Here is a 21,944-nt window from a genome sequence, read left to right as displayed (position 1 = left end):
TGAAGCTATCTGGACTTCCCTTGGCCACCCATGCTGCTGTATACATGGGTGTATATGTGTACACACAAACAGAAGAACAGGACAAGGGTGAGTAACAGGCTTGGATGCTTTAAGAAAGCATCCAAAGCAATTAAAAGGACAGTAAATGGGACACCCAGATGCTTCTGCAAATTCCCACTGAAAATCCTTACTAGTCTACATAGCTAGCATCTATAGACCACAGTATATCAGAATGATTGTAAATGCTTCTCAGCCTAACCATGCAACCCTGGTGGGCATTACCTTGCCTGGCTTGCCTGCGTGATCTCACTAGACTCTCAGCAATAATAATTATTTCTCCAGTTCAACAAAGATTGTACATCTGGGGCCTTTGTATGTGATGGGCACAGTATAGCTTCCACGAACAGCAGTGCTCATTCTCCCATCAACTTCAGCTGTGCCAGGAGTGGGTCTAATATCTTAGCTGTGCATGACTACAGATGTGGTAAAACTGAGCTTCTGTCATGCTTACCTGTCCTTACCTTCCTAGTTCTGTCCTTTCCTCTGCCACATGCTTCCCAAGAGTATGTTGGGCAGCAAAGTGAGACTGAGGTCAGGGCAAATTAATTTTGTTTAAAAGCTGAAGACACCGCGTTGAAGCAAACAAATGTATTCCCATGTGGATGCCGCCGAAAGACACGGTGCTTTCCCCCTCGAAGTTAACCTTCATTCAGACTCAGCTGGGAAGGAAATGCAGAGCTTTGGAGCATGTCTGAAAAAAGGAAAGTGTAGTCAAAGCAGGGCTTTTTTTGTTTAATGTTTAGAAAACTAAAGAAAAGGAAATCAATTATGAGGCCTACCTGAATTTTATTTCCTCACCAAAAACCAAATTACTCAGCAAACTTATCGCTTGCTATTGCAGGCCTCGGTATTAAAGAAAACAATCAGGCCAGCAGGATTAATCTCTGACAGCTGCCTTATCTTTAACTTGCACCTTTGTTATTTTCTGATGAGCTTCTCTTTTTTTGCTGCCACGTTGTACCATACCTCACTGGTTCCTTTCATTTTATCATCAGGCAGGAGCGGAGGACCTTTCAGTTTATTAAAAAACCTTTATTTGTGAAGAACAAAGAAGGGGGAAAAAGGCAAACAATGAGGTCAGACAATCTCCTTCCTGGCAGGAGTCACTCACCTGTTATTTAGAGTGTTATCAGTTAGAGGAGACTTGCATCATTGAAAATCGGACTCTGACAGGCTAAAACGTATACACATACACCAAATGAACCCCCCCCCCCCAAACTCTGATTGACGCATATCAACCTCCAGACAAGGTCCTCAGCTGCCACAGCTGCAATATTTTCCCTTGTTTTGGGAAGCTTTATTTTACTCTCCCTTCTTGAAGGCGGTAGGGGTCCTTCACAGAAATACAGTGTTGATGGGTGCAGTGCCACAGGTATGTATGAGCTGAAAACCTACTGCTTGATCTGCCATTGTGGAAGGCCTGCTCCCCCTTGCCTGCTTGTTGTTATCTTTGGTGTGTGTGGGTTGCAATGCGATTGTGCTGCTGATTGCTAAAGGGCCGCTATTCGCTTTTGATTAAGTTGGTCATGTGCCACTTGGACTCAACTTTGCTAATTAGGTAGATAAAACTAAGAGCCAAAGTAGAGCTGTCAGGTACAGCACAGCCCAGCAACAGCACTCAAAGCATTCAACAACCAGTAGGTTCTCTCTTCATGCAGGAAATACTTGCATTCTTTCCTGGTTGCTGGCTTTGCTTTGGTCCACTCACAGCAGTGCAAAGGTCCCATGATTTCTGGTTAGAAAACCAGGCTTGTGTTGTACAAGGGTTTACTCCAGCCCTAACACAAAAAGCCTGGCTTATTGCACCATTGCCCTGGCTTCAAATCCAAACCCATTAAGCAACTGGTGGGTTCACAATCTACTTTTGATTCCAGGGCAGGATTTATCTGCAAAGTTCTGCCTAACCTGGACATGGTTTTTTGGAGACATGGGTGCTCAAGCATTGCCTTTAGTTCACTTTTGAGTGAATTTCTCATGTTGACTTGCTTCACCATGTCTGTAAACCTACAGAAATTCAAAAAGTGACCTTTTATCTTCGGGCTTAATCAGCAGAAACACCTTGGATTTTTTTTTAATGGATTACCTGTTGGAAATGCTGAGATCATTGAAGTTATTCTCATGAGAATATAATAATGCAAACTTAGTGCATACTAACAAACATGCTTTATGTCCAAGCATCACTTCAATGTGTGCATTTTATACATGTATCATTTTGATGGAGAAATTGTAATGTGTACGGGCTGGTTGAATAATTCAGAGCAGTGGGGGCCAACCTTTCTGGCAGGCCTGGCGTAAGTTAGCCCTGCATTACCCCCAAGTGCCAGTCTGATCCCCTTCCCCTGCCAATCTGCTGCTTTACTTTCTGCTACTACTCTCTGGCCCTTTCCCAGTCTCTTCCTTTGTTTTCTACTTCCTGCCTTGTGCTGCCTGTCTTATCTCCTCTGCTTTGCTTTCTGCTCTGTTTATTGCTGCTCTGGCGTTCCCCTCCTTGATCTGCCACGTGCTACACATGCAGGCTTCCTGTGCCAGTTGTGTTTCCCATGCTGCAGGTTGGCCCACCCTTATTTAGAGCACCTAAGTTCTATTCTAAATTGTGATGGCTGGAGCAGTGTCTGCTCTGTCCACCCCACCTTCTGCACCTTTCTTGTTCAAGGGAGGAAATGGGTGACATAAAGCTGGTTCTGTCAACCCTCACTCTGAATACCTTCCCGGCATAATGGGGTCCACGCTGAGCTGTATAAGATGTTGCAGTGCAAAACAGTGATTTCCTTCATTTATAGGATATCAAAAATAGCCCATGGTGGAACTGTGGTCATGAATCAGGGACTATGGACCACCACAGTTGGCTTCAGTTGTTATTATAGGAGGTGTCTGTTTGTCATGAGGAAGACTAAAGGAAACTTCTACTAACTGTTTAAGGCAGTTCAAAGTCCTCTTTGTACTACTGAATAAAAATGAGTCAGAACAGCTTTTCTGCATAGAATATAATGTTACAGTTTTAAATATGAATATGTCAGGCCCTACCTTGGTTACATGGGAGTGCTAGTCACTTTGGTGAACTGGAAATCTCTCCTTCCCAGCCTTACAAAGATTCCAGGTTGAGGCCTGCATGGGTCTGAGATATTGGACTCTCAAGTGATGGAGGTTTTAGCTTTAGAAAATCTGTACTTGGCCCAAGCACTGGAGGGATAGGTTTACATTTAGGGATAAAGGAGAAAAAACATTCATAGAGGGATTTTTCTTTTTTAATGGTGATTGGGGTAGCTAAAGGGTTTGGCGTGTTATACTGAGTCCCAGGCAAATGGGTGATGATGTGACTGCTGATTTGTGATAAAGATATCATCCTTGGCAATCCCTTGTAGTTGAGGATGATTGTCTTCCATGATGGCCTTACCTGTGGGTCTGAAGATGGCTGACAAGGCTGATTCAGGATTGACAAGTTCTATTGCAATTTGGGCACTTGTTTCCATGTCGGGTGGGTGGCTTTTGATTCTTGATTTGCTCTGCAACCCACTATTTCTGTTGCTCCCCCTTCTTTGTCTCTTGTTGTCGTCATGAGGTTTCAGAGTACTGAGATCCTTGTAGCAGACTCTTCTTCCATTTGGGGCAGTCCTGGTGATAGTCTCCTATGGGTTGATATCAATGTTGCATGTTTTTTTTTAATTGACCTTGAGGACACCTTTGAAGTATTTTCTTCCTCTTGAGAGTACACCTTGATTGAACTGGGAGAATAAAACTTGCTTCAGGAGTCTGGAGTCAGGCATCAGGATTTTGTGGCTGCCTGAGTGAAGTTGAAATTGGACGACCATCACTTTGATGCTGGTGGAGAGGATGCTAACTTTGGTATATTTGTCTTCCCACTGGATTTGAAAGATCTTTCGCAGGCAGTGTTGATGGTACTTCTCCAGAAACTTGAGGTGTCTCCTGTATATTGTCCACATTTCAGCTCCATTTGGTAAGGCGGGGATCATGACTACTTGATAAACCACAAGCTTGATTTTGGGGCTGCACTTGTACATTTGAGGTGATGTTGGACTTCTTTGTCAATGTCAGCCTTCTGCAATAAAGATATACAGCTCAGTCTATACAATGTATTTGTTAAGCAGTCTAAGAGCTTTTCATGGAGGCGCGTAATGTAGGATATGATTGCCAGACAAGGGCCCAAATTTCAAGGATCCCAAAGCCTTTCCCTCCCTCTCCCCTTCTCCCCCCATGTCCCAAATCAGTGTGGTTTGCATTGAAGTCCAGCATTTGGACCCATCACTGATTATTATTAGTAAGTCTTCAGTGGCAGGAAGTAATTGGAAAAGAAAAAAAGACATGGAAATAATCTGAAAGAAAATCAAGATTTCCTGGAAAATAATGTTGAATATTTGTAGAAATGGCCACCTCTCAATGGTTTGGGAAACTGGTTTTAAATGCAATCTCTTTGGGCTAAATTCATCCAGGTTGCTACTGGCAGGTTTACATCTCCCTGCACTGGTGAAGTTCTTCAGATGATGTACAGCAAGAGAGGATAGGTCTGATTTTCACCTCTGTTTTTCCTCCTGATGGCTCTCTAGACCCTTCAGTGGCAGAGTTTGCTAAGAGCATTACTTATCCAGTGCATCCATTTTTCACATGTGCATCACCATCGTCTGCTAGCTGCCCTTGATCTCTATTTTGCATTCTCTTTAGCTCATGTTTTTTTCAGAATCATAGATCCACCAAAGGAGACCAGTCTTCAGGAAAAGCTAAGGATTCAGCTTTAGTTACGCAAGGAAGGGAGGTTGAGTTAGCTGAAGGTTAGGCTTTGTCCCTGTTCTGTAAAGCCATAACTCTGAAAATTTGTTTTTACTTCCTTCTGCATTTCAATAAAAAACTTGCATTATATTTGGTTGGGGTGGTGGTGTTGTGTTCAAGAAAATAGGTACATTGCTTATCCAATAAGCTAAATCCACAACATGTTTACCTAACTACAGAATAAATAGAAGTCCTCCCAGTGTAGGCTGCTATCACTTTCCTTCACATGGAGTTCTTCTCAGGAGTCTTCCTCACTTCTAGTTTCCAGCAAGACTCTTGTATTTTCTCTCTGAGCTTGGCAGGGTGTTTTATCAACAGCCCTGCCTCATTGCTTCATTCTGCATACTTGTGTAAGCTTGACCATCTGTAACTTGTTACATGTGTGTGCCTAACTTCTGTATAAAGTACCTGTGAGCAGATCAGAGTGTGGACATATTACTAAGAGGAAATATACACAGATCTATAGCTTGAAGGATAGAATTGCCCACAAAAGGATTGGGTGTATTTCTTAACTACTGACCCAAGCGTAAGTGTGCTTAAGTGCCCAGTGTCTATTTAATAGGCATATTAGTCTCTGAACAATAATTCACCTTATTCTATAGTGCCTAGGATTTTTGATTCCCACTCTCCCCCCAGCAATCTGCCTCTCTTCTTTCTAGGTGTTTTCATTTCTTCTCCTCCTCAAGCATTATTCAGTTTGACGGCTGAGTTCAAATCTGCAATGTAGTAACCCAGCTGAAAAGAACCTGAGAAAATGAGCAGAGACAGCCACACAAAGGGAGGGGGGAAACCAAGATGTGAAGAAAAAGAAAGGTAAGATAATTCTGTGACAAAGGGTTCTCTAGAATCTAATGTGGTTGTGCTTTGCATTGTATCCCATTATATTTTTTATTCTCTTGACAACATGTGTCTTGGTCAGTATCTCTGTTCTTTCCTCTTTAGACTAGTGGCTGTCATACACTACAGTGCACTGTCAATATAAACTTGAAAGGCATGTCAGGGCACAGGGATTCCTTCTCATACAGACAGATTTGAGATTGTCACATCCTGTAGCTAGAGCACAGACTGATTAACCTAGCTCACTCCCTCTAGTCCCATCCTCCGCATTCAATTCTTTCAAATGTAGCAATTATTATTTTGATTCATTCATTACCAGGCTCTTGAGTAAGCAAGAGTGGCCTCAAGTTACTTTGTTTATTTTTTGGTTTAATTTATATTGTCAATCTATTATAATCTTTGATTGTACAAGCTGGAGGTTTAAAAAACACTTACCACCTATGAAATTATCCTGCCACAATGACAGCAGCAATGAAAGTACCCCATGAATACTTTCTCACGTAATCCATTTTAGCATCATAAGCTGAAGCTTGACTAAAGAGACAAGCTTAGCAATGAACCTTGAAGGTTCACCAGAGAAGAAAGTGTGTCCAAGATATGAGGGCCTTCTGCTAGAAAGGGCCAGTTCCAGAGGTACTGCATGGTGGACAGTCAACTCAGATGTTTGACCTGATAACAGATATTGACCAAATTATAAGAAGATTTATAAATCTGAACTACAAATCTGCTCAGCCTGTGGACATCTCTGGACCATGGTACATATATGAAATAGTGTTAGATAAGCAGTCAGCTCCATTCTGCAGTTCGCTGACATTTTTGAGTGATCCTCAGACATAATGAGTGCATTGTCATGTTGCCATATGGCGATGTTCCTGCAGTGCCGTGCTTCAGTATTTCCTTTTGGAAGTACTAAAGCATGGCGCAGTAGGGGTAGTTAGTGTACCGTGTGCATGGTGCACAGGTAAATTTTGCCTACACGTTGCTGTAGAGGCACGGTATACCCAGGGAGTGTGCCACTATGGCGACATGCCTGGCAATTGCATCACTACATCACTGTAGGGTACCATGTAGACGCGCCCAATCTGAAGCAGACCATATGGCAGTAATCCAGTCTGGAGATAGTAGTACAAGTGTAGAAAATGGTGATACTATCCATGAGAAGAAGAGGTTGAAATCTCTTTACCAAAAAAAATGACGTGAAAAGAATACTCCCAACTACTATTACTCCCTGGACTTCAAAAGCAGCTGGAAAACTGATAAAACCTTTATACATCTTGGCAATACTGAACAAGGGTGGCACAAACCCATCTGTGGGAGGCCCCCCAGAGCCCTAGGTTTCTTTTTGCTGTACCACTGCTTGTCCAAAGGAACAGACCAAGGCTGCTCTGGATTACTGCTTACCCACAAAACCCTCAGCTGCAGACCCTTATACTGGACCCCACAGCTGCAGCAAGGGGATTTCTGCCAGCTCTAGACTCTGCATTGTGAAAGAAACATTAGGTTCCCCTTTCTGTGGAAAAGGCTATATAGGAAAAAAAGAATGATATAAGCACAACTGATAAAACATGTCATATTCCTTACCCTCTCATATGGCTATGCCCTAGCATTCCTGTGAGTCCTGGTAATATTTTGAGAGATCAACCTTTCTGCTGATTCCACCAGTCCTGGATGCAGGGGCCTCAGATCCTTCTCCAGTGTGGGAAAAATCCAGAAGATCATGATTCTATTATAGCTAGACTCTAAAAAGCCTCCAAGCCCCTCCTCCCCCATCAACATTATTTTAATGTCACCAGAATCCTTCAGAAATTTCTGGTCTCCCTGAGATACCTGGGATTCCTGGCCATTCCTCTCAGATGCCTTTTCTATAGAGATGTTGATTTCCCCGTTACAGGCAGACAATGCCTTGTGGTGTGTGCTAAATACCTCACTTGATTTTCTTCCAATTGCATCACAAAATTACAAAAGTACATCATTTATATCAAGCACTGTAACACATACAGATATGAAAATGGCAAAACTGAATCCAAGTTCACACCAGCTATATACAGAGATTAAACACCACAAAAGTAAATGTAATTTGGGAGAATATCCATGCATACCCTATGATGAACCCCAGAGGCAACTTGGTTTTGGGTGAATCTGTGACAAGGGGTTTATTCACCGAGGTCAATTCCACCTCTGTTATCTCCTATTTTTTGCTTCTTCCATTTTACCATTGTCATCTCTGTCTTTCCTAGACTGAGCCTCAGCTGCTTGTCAACCAAGTCTTACTTTCAGGTAGAGACTGGGAAGGGCCAAACAATTGCCAAGTCTGAGCCTGATGGAATAAGAGGTTATTAGCATTTGATCATATTGTACTCAATGAATTTCCTCTCTTCCCTGTTAACATTGTATGTGCTGTGGGTAGAAGGAGTGATGAAACAGCTCTCTAATAATCCATATATAAGTGCAAATATACATGCGTACATTAGATCTTTATAAGTAAAAGCTGGAATGTGCAACAGTACATGCTCATATGTATGTGCCTAGCTTTTGAAAGTCTGTCCTCATTCTTCCACCTTTTCAAGGAGATCATCAACCAGCATGCTTGAAACCTAACATATAGTAGTAGGAGCCAGGAGGAGTGTGGGTAGAGACTTTGTGAGGCGGCAGGAAATGTCTGGATCTGAAGTCCCTGAAACATGTTACATTTATTGTGCAGTTCACTGGTTAATTGCACAATACATTTAGACATTTTACAAGTACAAGATGATCATTGCACAATTCAAATGGGCAACTAGCTGTAAAAATAGCCAGCCAGCCACAAAGATGTTGCTTGAAAAATGTAGAATAAGGCAAGATGGGGAGAAAGGCAAAACACATAGGGCATTTTTATACATCCAAGCACTGGGTGCTTTGAAAAGCGCCTGGAGCTGCGATGCTTGCAGTTGTATAAGTGGCAAGATGTGCGTCAGCATTGAGAAAGTGGAGGTGGCACACTTTTAAACTAAAACACACAGAAGGTACTAAATTTAGTTCAGAAGTGCACCGCCACCATTTTCTGTGCACCAACGTGTATTTTGCCACTTATACAACTGCATGCAGCCCAGCGCCGTTCACATTAGCTTGCACGCGACGCAGACTTGTCTAATCGAGTCTGCTCCAAAGTGGTGGATCTCTGGTGCATCATGGGACAAAAAAAAATGTGTATAAATGCCCATACACTAAAGCACCTCGTAAGCTGTTCTGGGAGACTTTGATCCCTGCTGCTCCTGCTCCTACTCTGTTCTATGTATGGCTCCCCCATGCTCTACCCAAGAGGTCATGGTAGAGGTCAGGGGAGCACCTCTTTTACCCAGGGGAAACTCACTTCTCATTAGTAGCACAGTCTGTGCCAGAAATCCTCCAGCTCCCCTTGCTGGCTGGTGCTGTCAGAGCAAGTTACAAAGGCACTTTTTTTCCTTCTGTATAGTTTGCCTTGTGAATATAAAGCAAGTCACGTGGCATGACAGGTTCCATAAAGCAACATTATCTGTTGCTTATGGTCTGCCAGGGATGTCAGAGGAAAGCTGTGGCTTGGGGACTGGAAATTTGGACTGGACCTTTTCTGGCTGGGATCTGAAAGGCAAAGATAGAAGAGCCAGTGTATATATAGAGAGAGTGTAGCTGATCGTAATATAAGGAAGATGAGCCATATAGATTGCTTTAATCAGAAATATATTGCAAGGTAGATTTTGCTTTTCAAGTCCTCATTTTCCAAAAACTTTGTTGTAGCCATTTCTTCAGAACTATGGCATGCCCTCAGGTCTAAAAAACCCTTAATACATCTTCTTGGGTCTTCCCTTCTTTCTCCTGTTCCCAGCACTCATGGTCTGAACTTCTTCTTCAGCTTTTCTTTGCACAAACAGAAGTTCAGCTCCCGGGACTAATGTGTGGCAATCATAGAAAGCGCCATGAGTTAGATCAATTCTCCTGACTCAACAGAAGTTAGCTGTTCGATCAAGAGAGTGGAGGATCTGCTCCAATTTGGAACTGATCCAGGGAGAGAGGTTGTGTCTGTGCAGTCTGTCCCCCTAGCTCAACCCCCCCCCCCACCATTACAGCTCTGCACCTGTTTCTGGATGGGAATGAGGGAGAAGGCAAGGGAGGAAGATCTGTTTTGGGGTTTTCTCAGCCCTGCTGGACTAGGGGGGTGAGTAGATTGGAGCCCAACCCCCAGGTAAGAGAGAGGTTCTAATTCTTCTACTCCCCCACTTTAGTGAGGCTGAGAAAACCCCAGAATGGACTTTTCTTCCCTGCTTTTTCTCCCTCCCATCCAGAGACAGCAGGCAGAAAATAATGAAGGTGCTCTGCTTTGGAAGCATCTTCATTTGAACTCTCATACAATGAGGGTTAATTTGTCACATGATCAGAGCACTCTGCAGCCATGTTTTTCGGTTAGGGCTCAGCTTTAGAGTGTTTTCAAGGGGCTGATCATGTGACAAATATCATTTTTGTCTGCATCTTGCATGCCTTTCAGCTACCTGCCCAAACCATCTCAGTTTCCTCTTCCTCAGCTTTTCCTCTGTTGATGTCATCTTTATGTTTTGTTGCATCTCTTTGTTTTCAACTTGACGTTTCCTGCTGACTCTACAGATCCACTTCAGCAGCCTCATTTCTGTCACCCTCATTTATTAATGTATCAACATTCTGTTAATTAAATTGCAACAGCAAATCAATTATCATATCACAATGCACATTGATTAAGAACATGAAGTGCCATGCTGGGTCAGACCAATGACGCATCTAGCTAAGAATTCTCTCTGCATCAGGGGGTGCCATGGCTTCCCATGTAGATACTGCTGGCCAGTTGGGCCTGGGAGCTGCTGCTGGCTTCTGTACCATGGGTGCAAAACCATGCTACCATCCTCTCCTCTAGGGAGGGGAGGCCTCTTCTCACTTCCTGCTGCTTCCAGCCTTTGGGGACCTTAGCACCATCAACTCCAATGCCAGTCACTTCAGCAGCACTTCTCTGTCTTTCCCTCCTGTGTTGAGTCCTGTGTTCAACTCCCCTGCCCTCCCACCAATGTTAGTGTTTGGGCTGAGTAAGCCAGCTGCACGCCTCCCTCCTGTGTGTATCCATTTCTACCTCTGTGTTCATTCCTCAGCTCCATTCTCCTTCCCTTTCCTCTTGCTCTTTCGTTCAACACACCAGTTCCTCTCAAATGCAGCCCAAGGAGGTACCCCGCAAGCTTCCTCAGCAAGCCAGCCCACCCCCAAACAGAGGGTCAGCCCAGGGCTCCCCCATGACAGGGTAAGAGCCCCTCTTAGGTGGGTGTTACTCCAGCAGCTTCTAACAAGGGGGTAGCAAACAAGACAGGTGAGAGTAATAGGGATAGGGCACCCCTGCTGGTCAGTTTCCCCCTAAAAGGACTAAAGGACCCCCTAAAAAGGGCAGGGGAAAAGGTTAAACTTCCTCCACAGAGGGGGGGGAAGAGGAAAGGACCTGTGGTTGAGGTGTTTCCCCTGCAACTGGTAGTTTACCTACTTAGCCTTCCCCTAGCTTTGAAAGTCTAGCCGCCCAACAGAGCAGCTGGAGTTATACCCAGGCAGCTGCAGGGAAACCTTCAGCCCCCAAGCCTGAACCCTCCACCATTTCTGGCCACACCACCTCAGGCAACCAGGGCTCCTTTCCCAACATCAACAGAGAGCACAGGGTGTGCTGTTGCCTGCACAACAATGCACCCCACTTTGGGATCTACATGCATGTGCTGGCATGGGCAGTAGGAACCCAAAGATCATGGCTGCCTCCAAAATGTATTGCAAAGGGGTTTTCTTCTCCTCTATGAAGGCTGTCACCCAGGAGCTGGTGGAGAAAGGAAACTTGGTGGGGGGCATCCATATACCCCTAGAGTCCCTGAAGGAGCTATGGACCAGGTCAGTCCTCAGCTTGGTCCTTCCCTTTCTTTCCAACTCAGTCCCACTTGCTAGACCCGGGGAAAGTCATCTTTCTGGTCACCACCTTCCATATGGGTGCTGGGACCTCAGCCTCCACCATGTACAGTCCTTCTGCTATTAGGTCACCAGCCAGCTGGTGGCAGGGGTCAGGGCATAGGTGGAGAAGGCCTTCATGGTCTGCATCCAGGGATAAAAATCCAATATATAGCATGGAAGATAAGGTACTTCTGGTGCTGGGCACTGGGGCACCTCCACCAAGATCACCTTAAGGTGATCCCCATTACCTCCTAAGGTGCACTGGATACCCCATCCCCAGGGAAAATCAAAAAGGGTTGACAGTACCATGCAGGAGGGGCCAGGGTGGCCAGGCTGTCCTGAGGCAGAGGAGCCAATGGAGGAACCTCCCCAACTCCATTGGCTGCAATCAGTCCCTCATCATCGTCCAAGAACTTTTTCCCTGTCCGAGCCCCCAAGGTTCGGAATAGACTGCTGCCGGAGGTGGTTCAAGCACCCACTTTGAACGCCTTCAAGACAGATTTGGATGCTTATCTTGCTGGGATCCTGGGACAGGGGGCTGAAATTGTTGATCCTCTGGGGTCCCTTCCAGCCCACATGTCCATGAAATCCATGAAATCATAGGTGTTGAGGCATAGGTCTCAGATACCTTTGGGGTGATTTGGGGGTGAAGCCCTCCCCTTCTGACCACCTGGGGGAAGTTGGGAGCCTTGGGACTCACACTGTTGAGCCCCAGTGGGGAAGGTCTCTTTTCTTAGGGCTCTGGGGTGGACACTGTTACCATCAAGGTGTCTCAGTCATCTCCTCTGGAACCCACAAAGCCACCCTTCCCACAGAACTGAACCCTCTCTTTGGCCCTACAGAAGAGGACATGGAAGCAGAGTCCCCCAACAGCTAAACAAAACATGAAGGGAACCGTGCACAGACCTCCCTGTCTCCTGGGCTTATTCCCACCACTGAGGCAGAGGGGAACACATTGACCCCTCCCCCTCTTCGGAATCAGGTGGGGCCAGCTGCTGACCTCCATCTCTGGGTCCAAATACAGGGGTTATCCTGAATCTGGTCAACATCTATGCCCCTGTTCAGGACTTGGAGATGACATGATTCTGTCAGCAGGTGGCTAACTACCTTGACACTCTCAGACCTTAAAATCCCTGCCAAGGACTAGGCACTTGTAATGTAACCCTAGAGGTTCAGGACTGAACTGGCAAGGAGTGGAGCCAGGCCACCATAAATATCCTAAAAGGCTCATCTCTAACTACCCCCAGATGGATGTTTGGTGTGCCCACCACCCTTATGACACCATCACCTTCACCTTTATCAGGGTAGAAGAACATCAGGCACACCACTCCCAGCTGGATAGGATATACATCTTGCTAAACACCACCGAAGTCCACACCTCCAGCATTAGGCCAGCCCCCTTTAGCAATCACCACCTAGCCTACACTTGGGTCACTCCACAGCCAAAGCACCTGGGGCTGGCCTATTGGCACATCAACAATAGCCTGATGGAAGATGTGGGCTTCATGGCATTCTTCCAACAGTCCTGCTTGGCTGGGTGCAAGCAGCAGTGGACCTTTCCTTCAGCCCAGAGATGGTGGGATGTGTGGAAGATATGTATCAGGCTTCTTTCGTGGTTACAGATGCACATTCAGATGATATTAGAGAACTATCTACAATGACTCCAAGCTCTCCTAGTTCAGAATCCACCACTATGTGTGCATACTTGAGGTTTTTCTTCTCCACGTGCAGTACTTTGCACTTGTTGACACTGAGATTCATCTGCAAGTTTTTGCCCACTCAGCTTGGTAAGATCTTTCTATGGCTTGGGTCCATCAGCTTGGGATTTGACTACCTGAAATAATTTACTATCGTCCGCAAGCTTGGAGATTTCATTGTGGTCCCCATTTCCAGGTCATTGATGAAAATGTTGAACAAAGCTGGGCCCAGCACAAATCCCTGTGGGACCCCACTTCTGACTTCCATCCACTCTGAATAGTGGCTATTTAGCCCTACTTTTGGCTTCCTGTCTTTTATCCAGCTCTTGACCCACAAAACAGATTTCCTTCTAATGCCATAGTAACTCAGTTTTTCTGAAAGCTTTTGGTGAGGGACCTTGTAGAAAGCTTTTTGAAAATCCAAATATATTATGCCAGTTGGATTCCCTTTGTCCACGTGCTTGTTAACACCCTCAGGAAACTCCAGCAGATTGGTGAGGCACTCAGATTCATCACTCTGCTACTGTAATTTTGAATCACAAAGTAGTAATGTATGACCCTGCAGTCATACAGTAGGTAGGCTTGTTTTGTGAATGAGTAGGAGGCACTGGCAGTGCTGGACATGCATGTAAGAGTTCACCATACTTGACCATAAGTGTAAAACAGAATGTAAAACAAATGACAGCCTAAATTTTTTCAGCAGTAAAAAAAAAAAAATCCATGGAAATGGAAAGACATTCAAATTGTAAGCAGATTTAAATTTTAAAGGGGGCCTGCATGTTGATATAAGGTAACATATTAAAAAATATTTCACAATTTGAAAATTTCAGCTCCCTTCTCCAAACTCCACCTAACACTAACACTAACAGTTTAATGCGGGGCCCTATTTATTTAGTTTACTGACTAAAATGGAGGGTTAGCTTCTTTTATTCCTTTGAGCACTCAAGAACCAATGTGTCCCTGGGAGGCAGAGCTGAAGCCTCTTCTGGCACATTCATTATTTTCAAGATTGTCAATTAATGTCCAGTTTCAAAGCTTCACCTACTTATTGCACATGAGGTGGAAAAAAATTTAGTTTGACACTCAGAGCTCAGGCTGAGGTTTAAGGCTGGATAGTTAAAAAAAAAGAGCAAATTGTGGACATTTAATATGGAGTTACTGACAGAAAATAGCATATAGAAAACCCCACCAGGACATTTTTACTGTCCCTTTTCTAGTAGAACCGCACTTCAAACAACTCTTCATCTGATATTAAGCTTTAGTTTAGTAGCTGTGATTTGTATCTCATGTGGCTTTGTACCTGCTAGGTCAAATCTGACCCAAGTGTGACTGCAGTGAAATAATTTGAATGCATTTACTTGGCAGTCTTTGTTCAGGAAGTCTGATACTTTGGTGCTCTGCAACCTCTTGAAATTGGAGAGAGGGATTCCATGACTTTGGCCAATGAATGCCCAGAATTTGAAATAATTTGATCATCAGAATTTAAGTTTCTTGGAGTTTGTCACTTTGAACCTCGGTCACCCCTGCATTGACTTCCCTTTCACTATTGTATCAAACATAAGCTACTTGTCTTCACTTTCAGGGCCTTCCATGACCTATCCCTAACCTACCTGCCATTTTTCCTATATTCCTGAGATGTCAAGTCCCACCTCCAGTCAGCTCCTGGTGCTGGCTTCTGTCATTCACTTGCTAAATTTTCAGGCAAGCTTTCTTGCATGCTACCCCTTATTCATAATAGGAGATCCCTAAGACCAACCACAAAGTAACCCTGATTCCAGCCCCTCTGCTCCTTTTTTTAAATGAAACCTTGACTAAAAGCTGCTGCTTTGTTGCGACCACTGCCTGTGATGTTGACCAATGCGATCCCATTGTTTTCTTGTGCTTCCTACTTGCCTGTATTCACCTGTTGCCTTTTGCCTCACCCTGAGACCATAAGCTCTTTGGGGCAGGGACTACCTTTTAGCTTGTTTGTTTGATTTGGGTTTTGGCAGCATGTAACCTATGACTAGGGTTCCCAGGCTCTATTCAATACAAATAATAGCAACAATAATTTGAAATAAAATCACTGTGTTTGAAGGAGCACTACACCAACTGTACGCAGCTCTTGAGCAAAGACCAAAATCCTTTACTGGTGTAAAAAGACAAAATGCTATTAAAACCAGTGAAGACATCTCCATATATATCAACAGAAAATTTGGACCTTAATGTATAACAATAAGACCCTGCAGCTAGTACTAACTTACATGAGGGGCCTTGTCTGTCCTCTTGTCATCAGCCTCGTGCTCACATCTCATATAGCTAGAATTTGAGCTAGAGATTCCCTAATATCAACTTGAAAAAAATATAGTGAAGAAAAAACATTGGCTGGAGCTACTAGTTATTCATCTATCTATCTATCTATCTATCTATCTATCTATCTAGGACTTAAAAAAATACAGCTGTATTTAAATATAAACATAAACATATATATTTATATATGTTTTTATTTAAATACAGCTGTATTTTTGCCTCAGCAGAATATGGAAATTCTATAAACATATTTTAAAGATAAGTGCTAGTTAAGTAGTCCAAAAATAATCATATTTCTCTCTGAGCTTTTTATTTCTCTTAAGTTAAATCCATTAGTAGATTAGGTTTTGCCAGCTCTATTCATGGATATTTGATCCTAGGATCCTTTTAAGAAAAATCAATGTGTGGCTTTTCAGTTAATTAGCATAATGTTAATAAAATATAGAATGTTGACAGGATTACTCAAACTCTATACTTTGTCTTATGATGTGAACACGAAAGGTCAATACTTTTGAAGCATCAGCAGTGGGGTATGGCAGCTGCCCAGAGGTGTCAGAGGCAGGGTTGCCATTAGCTTAAAACAGCATCTGACTCCAGTGGATGGAAACAGCAACAATGTTACTGATGGTAAATCTAGTCAGCAGAACACATCCCACTTGCAAAGACTCCTGCTGCTCTCTAAGGACGCCTCCTATACAGAACAGACATGCACGCTTCACATCAGGAGCAATTGTACTAGGCATCATGCAGGTGGTCAAGGACAAGGGCTCAGGCACTCAGTGATGCAGCAAGGACTGGGTCTAAGGCAGCATTCTTTCCCCCCTCACCTCCCCTTTCCTATTTTTCCTCTCTTTCTTCTTCAAATCAAACCCACCATCTGCTGTGACAAGTGTTCTCATTCACCTTTTCCCTCTTATCTGCTCTCTTGCAGGGAAGTGCTCTGGAGGCTGACAGCCTAATCTCGGTGCTGATACTGCATTTCTGTATTCATCATTCCACCCCTCGGGCTGCTGCCGCCGACACCATTGCCACCACCGCCGACTCTGTTCTTTTATCAGGACAGAGGGGGTAAAAAATAAGGATATGCCTGCACCTGCACAAAAAAGAACATCGGCTTTGAATTGTGCTGCTACTGGTGCACAGTGAAAGGAAGGCCTTTCTGACTGCCTTCTGAGAGAAGGTTAACTTTTGTGCCTCTCAGTTTTATTAGGGCCTGTTTCAAGATCTTGCACTATCAGAGTGTGGTCTCTCACACTGTAATCTTTCTGTTGCAGGACTACTGCAGATGGGACTCGGGAATATTGTTTGAGAAGGAAAAAGGTATTTTTTGTGTCGGCTGTAATGGGACTTGATGACAAAGCGTCATCAAGTCCAAAGGAACTTCCAGCACTGTTTGTGTTCTTGTCTTTGCCTTTGCTTTGATACTTGCATGTTTGAGATAAAAGGGTGGGCCAAAAAAACCCTTTGCTGCTCCTCCCTGGCACTTCTCAGACAGTTTTTCCAATGAGTGGCCATTCTGTCGTTGGGATGGGGAAACCGTGTGATTGTCCAGAAGCCATGGCAAAAACTTGGAATGAACCATGATAAATGAAGGCAATGAATGGCAATGCAGTAGGTGTCATAAATATTGTGGGTTAAGATTTGTCCTTCACACCTGCCTCTGTGTATTACATGGGCACCAGTGAATATAGCATTATTTTCCTTGCATAGGAAAGAAGAAGGGGGAAAAGGACAAAAGCAAGGATATTCTATTCTTGGTAGTCCTTTTTTCCTGCTGCTTAGCTATGACCAGGGGCAGATCCAGGATTTGGCAAGGGGTGTGTGCAGGACCAGCAACCATGCTGTAGGGGGGTGGTACTCCCCAGCCTCTTCCCTTGCCCCCCCTCCACCAATGCAGGCAGACCATGCCATAGGAGCCTCTGGGATCACTTTTAAAGTCCCAGAAGCAGGAGACAATCCCATTCCTTTCTCCTCCATGCTCACAGGCATGTTCCCTTTCCTGCCTCCCCTGCCTGGTGCTGTGCTGCTTTCCCTGCTGTCACATGAGATAGTGACAGCAGCTGAAGCAATGGGAGAAGCAGGAGATGTATTCCTCTACCCTGCCTGGTCCCCCCTAGAGTGTGCATAGGGAGAGGGAACCTCTCTGCCCATCACCACTATCACTTTCCCAGCTAAGCCCAACCCCCATGCAGCCCCTTTGGAACAGGCAGGAGAAGCTCTGAAGCTTCCCCCACCTCCCTGGACAACAGGGAAAACAAGGAAGGGGGAGTGGGAGGGGAAGGGAGGGCAATTCTCACCTGCTTTCAGGACTTTAGAAAAGGTCCCAGTGCCTCCACCAGCAGGGTCTGGAGAGCAGGATCCGCCCCTGGATATGGCAGTTTGCACCCTTTTCTTTTTATACCCCTATCCCATTTAAAAGGATGGAGGTATCCAGTATAACCATTTCTGACTCCTGTTGTTATCTGTGCCTAGGAATTGCACAGTTGGAAGGCAGCAGGGGCACTGGTTCTTTTTCTTTCCTTCTTTTTAGAATGCCTTTATCACCATAGTAAATGAGCAGCTTTCAGAAGGGCATTCAGCAGAAGTGTAGTGAGTAACTATCATTTGTCATATGGCATAAATTCTCCTTTTTTTCTTTCCTTTGTGAAACAGAGAGATTTCTAAAAAATAGTTAACATATATGTATAACAGCTGGTTGCACTATGTTTGTATGACGAAAGCAAGGTGAAAGAAGCATGCCTTGCATTAGGAATGGAAGGTGGTAAGGTTTTTCACTCTTAGTTCTAATGAGAGTGTACTGTCTTGAGCTGATGCTGAGAAAGCTCTTCCTTGCACAGATATGCACATCGTGTCCGAGGAGTGGAACTGCTAACTGTGTTCAGAGTCTGGGCATTTTAGACAATCTTTGAGGGAGACTGATGCCAATCCATTAAATGCCTTAAAGAGGAAGCCTGAGAACCTGAATTTGACCCATGTTTCCCAATGATTCCCTGCTCAGTAGAAGGTCAGAGAAGCCTTTAGGTAGTTTGAACCAGTTGAAGGGGAATAACATTACAAGGTCAATAAATGGTCTCTATAGAAGTTCAATAGCTTCTTTGTACAACCATATGTGCCTGGATTAAACACTGGTTCTGCAAATAGCATAAGATCAACCTACTGAACCTGTGGGATTTAACATTAATACTGACAATGCATGCATTTAGCCTGCTTGTACCAAGACAAGCTTTGCCTGAGATTTTTTGTTTGTGTTTCATTACATTAGACTAATGTTATCTTCTTAGACTCCAGTGGGTTACATGATATTGATGGGAGGAGAGGGAGTTTGTGTGAAAAGGCTGTCATGCTGAAGAATTTTTTCCTCAAACTGATGTTTAATTTTCATCAAATACCTGAAAAGAATTTGAAGAGTGATGTAAGCAAAAGTTGCATGACACAAAATTACTTAAACTATCCAAAGCCAGTGATGACTCTGAGGAATCCCAGGGGGACCAACAATGTGGGATGAATGGGCTGAATGCTATCAGATGAACTTCAGTTTTGAAAAATGGAAGTACATTTGTGGGAATAATGCTAACTCCTCATATGTATGGCTGGGCTTTAAATTAACTGTTGCCATGCAGGAAAAATGAAGATATGGTGGACAACTCAGTGAAAAATTCTGGTTACTGTGCAGCAGTGTTCCAAAAAGGCAGAAAAAATGTTAGGATGTATAGTACTTAAAGGGTGGGGGAACATGACTTATGAGGAGAGGCTGAGGAAACTGGGCTTATTTAGACTGGAGAAGAGGAGACCGGGGGGATGGGGGAGAGGGGGAGGAGATTTAATAGCAGCCTTCAGCTACCTGAAGGATGGTTGCAAAGAGGATGAAGCCAGACTGTTCTCAGTGGTGGCAGATGGCAGGACAAGGAGCAACGGTCTCAAGTTGCAGCAAGGGAAGTTTAGGCTAGATATTAGGAAAAACTTGCTCGTCGGGGAGGTAGGAAACTCATTAGGAAGGCCTGGAACAGGATCTCCAGAGAGGTTGTAGAATCTCCATCCTTCGGTATTTTTAAGACCTGGGTAGACAAAGCTGTGGCTGGGATGATACAGTTGGGCATGGTCTTGCAGGGGTTTGGACTAGATGACTTCCTGAGGTCCCCTCCAACCCTAATTTTGTATAATTCTAAGACTTGAATAGAAAAAAACCTGTACAAATATTATGATATACTTCTACAATCTGTGATACACCCTATACAATTGTGTTGAGTTCACCAGGCCTAAGAAGAAGCTGGCAGATCAAGAAACAATGGCTATAAAATTTTTTAGATGTGAGAAGGCATATGGAAAGGGATAGAAAAGGTATGGGAAAGGATGGAAAAGACCAGGACTTTTAATTTAGAGAGGAGAAGAATAAGAGTGACCTCTGAAATACTTTTTTTTCATATTACAAATGAAAACTGATTAAAAGGGTGCATTTTTTTAATATAACATCTAAATATTTGTGAAGCAAATTGCCAAAAACAATGGTGAAGCAAAAGGTTGGTAGGATTCAAAAAGGAATTAGACATAGGAACATTTTCAGTGATGTAGGATATTCAGTAGACATATGAGGGTTGTAGGCTTTATATGGCATAACCCAGAGGCATGCTACCTGTGTGGGTATGAAGGCATTTTCCTAATGGGCAGGCTATTCACAGCTGACTCCTATGAATTTCCCAATGCTTTCCTTCACAGTACCTGGCACTGGCTGCTTTTGGGGACATAACACCAGCTGGACTTCTGGAGGATGGATGACTAGTTTGATGCATTAAGGCAATTCCTTTTTTCCTATGTTCCTAAACTCCAATGATCTTTTGGTAAACAAGCCCCTACAAAAAGGTCCGCGGTGTTGCATTCTGTCAGTTTGCTTGAAAATTCTAGCAAGGCGTCATGCTTATATACTAGAAATTTGCTTACATGCACTTTACCTACTAGGTCCACATCCTGTCCCTGATCTTGTGGTGGAACTAATTGAAATTAATGAAGACCTGTGCATAAAAATCAATGACAGGGCATTGTTCTGTAATTAATATATACTTTTTGGCCCATTTTAAAGCTGCTAAAGAACATTTCTCTATAAAGTAAGTACACACTAGTACAATGTGGAAGTGCTGAGCAGTACACTTTCTGGACAAGGAATATATTGGAAAATATTTCCTTTGTCTTGCAAGATGAAATTATGATAAATTACCATGGCTTATCTCTATTATGGCATTTTAGGGAAAACCATAGGGTGACTTAAATAATAATCCTGTGCAGTATATACTTCTTTCTGATTCAGCTGTTCTGTTAGTTGCTCATGGTTGAATATGCAAAATACAATGATAGGGAGGTTAGGAATACAGTGAGTTTTTCTTAGGATAGTTCTTATTCAAAATCATTTGGTCAAAAATCCCTGTTGTAACAAGACAATTTCTGTGTCTTGTCATGTTTTGGTGGCATTCCCAGAAACATCGTCTGAGCAGTAGTCTCTTGCTCACTTATACTTCCTTGGAGCACGTAACATCTGTACTTTAATTAATGGTTTTCCAACAAAAGCCTAGTTGGACTATTATAATGGCTTTATAAGACAACCTGGAGAAATCTGATCAAAACTCTGTAGTAAATACAGAGTTCTGTTTTTGGAGTTCTGAAAACAGGAAACAAACTTCACTGTGCTTCACTTATTTTGAACTGGACAGCAAAGTATAGGCAAAACTTTTCTGCTCTGGACCTTCATGGACAGTACACATTGCAAACCTACTAGTGTGTTCTATCTCTACATTTCAGTTTGTCTTAATGCTTACAACATTAGCTCCCAATTAAATAAATATTTATGGGCATATTAATGCTGTTTATCATGGAGCGGTGGCAGTTGAGGTTACACCATTTTCTATTCTAAGCCTCATTTTGAGGTCTCTTATGTCCAATTTCCTGTTAAATAATCTTTTCTACCTAAGATCTTTCATGTGTCATTTCTAGCAAACCAAGGTACAGCTGTTTGAGGTGGATTAGATACAGCATTTCTGGTTACTTTTGGCTTTAAGTACATTGGCCTTAAGTACAATTCATTTTGGGAAAAGTCACCTGTATTTTTAATCCTTTTCTCAAAACACGCTTGCCCTATGGATCACCAACTTATATTATGTTTGATTAAAAGATAAGATCCAATATGTAGGACTCCAGAAAGTAGGCGGTAGAATATAGGAGTTTAATTTTAATCTTAAAAATATTCAGCTATGTCCTTAGCACAGGGGTGTCAAACATCCAGCCTGTGGATCCACTGTAACTGGACCTCTGGGCCACCAGAAGTTGGGAGGTGTAGCCAGG

General features: G+C 43.5%; 1 protein-coding gene across 1 annotated transcript in view; it reads left to right on the top strand.

Annotated features, from left to right (window-relative positions):
• The window catches only part of MBOAT1 (membrane bound glycerophospholipid O-acyltransferase 1), a 162,062-nt gene that overhangs the window by 118,932 nt on the left and 21,186 nt on the right, over nt 1–21,944 (top strand). Inside the window, exons 13-15 of the transcript XR_016441360.1 lie at nt 5,502–5,655; nt 16,549–16,797; nt 16,892–16,937. The gene's annotated coding sequence lies outside the window, so the exon portion shown is untranslated. The remainder of the gene's footprint in view (nt 1–5,501; nt 5,656–16,548; nt 16,798–16,891; nt 16,938–21,944) is intronic.

Source organism: Crocodylus siamensis, chromosome 3 (assembly GCF_052110815.1).
Source record: "Crocodylus siamensis isolate JL-2025a chromosome 3, ASM5211081v1, whole genome shotgun sequence".
Lineage (NCBI taxonomy): Eukaryota > Metazoa > Chordata > Crocodylia > Crocodylidae > Crocodylus > Crocodylus siamensis.
Note: the sequence above shows the minus strand (reverse complement) of the source record. Positions and strands in the feature narration are given on the sequence as shown.